The following is a 1,472-nucleotide window of genomic DNA, read 5'->3' as shown; positions in this document are numbered from 1 at the left end:
GAATGATTATTCACAGAAGCAGACAAACATAAAATGTATGCCATAAACTGCATTATACCTTATTGGGTGGTATAAGATCAAAATGATCCCAAACTTTAGAACGTCGCTTATTGGTGGTACTCGCCATGAACCTTGCCAAAATACTCTCACTCTCACTCTCCAAATCTCTATCTCCTCACAACCCCATTTTGAAGCATAATGATGCATCTTATATAGCTGGTATGGCACCAAACCACACAAATCTGTAAAACCTGTCAATGGCTCAGAATGCATTGAAACGCCATGAGTGTTGGCACACACTGAAAGACTATGAGCCAATGAAAAGCTTCGAAACATTTTGAAGGAATGAAGCGCGAAGCGAAACAGCAACGACGTTCGAAGCTTCGAACGTCATCGGTCACGTGACACTGGTGTTTTTATACAAGCTCCGACACAGCGTTTCGAGTCACTCCGCTTCAGGACGAGTGACACAAGCTCCGAACCCTCGGTATCATTTGCCCATCACTAGTTTTGCACAACTTTTAAAATGACTTTTTAAAAGTTAAGAAACTTATTCAAAACATCATAAAACTTTGAGTGGGTCATTAAAGTTGGAGTTGTCATTGTGAAACACGTAATTTACGTACGATTTGTGCTGTGATATTGCTAGCTGCTGTCATAGTTAACGTTATAGCTAACAGGTATTTATCAAACCAAATTCAAAGCCATAACATTATCATGTCCAAAAGTTAATCACAACGTAACTTTAGAACGTATAGACATATGTTTTATATCTACTGGCAACATAACTTTATCAGCAATGGTGTTATTTATAAATCAAGAACAAACCCTGGACCCAGACTGTGTGAACTCCTTCCCTCTGTGCAGTGCTACGGGTCACTGTATGGCAAACAACCAGCCATTTTTTATTTGTATTTTCCTAATGCACACTCCTTTTTTCTTGTTTGCACTTTCTTTCTTTTTTTTTTACTTGTTTGTCCTCAAGCTTATATTGTTTACTTGTCACAGGTTTTCACTAGTTTATGGATAAGCTATCTTTATTCTTGCTTACAGCTAGGCACTGTAGCTTTTAGCAAATGTTACAAAAAGAAGTCAGTAGTGTTTTTGTTGCTAAGTATTTTCAGATGCTGATTTGAAATTTGAGGAGTGTTTATGGCAGTAAGATGGTGTATGCAAGTTTGACTCAATGGCTTATCTTGGGATTTGGTGATTAAGAAAAAACAGACTATTGCCATCTTATCATTTGACACTAGTCACTGTAACAACTTAAATGTATTTGTTTTTCATACTCCAATAAAAGTTAATCAAAAAGTTGTTCATGTTTTTATTGTCACTATTGTTAAAAAAATACAGTATGATAGTCTATTTGTTTAAGGTACCAGTTTCCTAAGTGATCTTAAAGTTTGACACCCCTCAATTTTTGTACATTGTTATACATTTAGGAATTGAATGTTGTGGTCTAAACACTTTTA

The sequence above is a fragment of the Monopterus albus genome, unplaced genomic scaffold, assembly GCF_001952655.1.
Source record: "Monopterus albus unplaced genomic scaffold, M_albus_1.0 scaffold85.1, whole genome shotgun sequence".
Lineage (NCBI taxonomy): Eukaryota > Metazoa > Chordata > Actinopteri > Synbranchiformes > Synbranchidae > Monopterus > Monopterus albus.
This window is presented reverse-complemented; position numbering follows the sequence as displayed.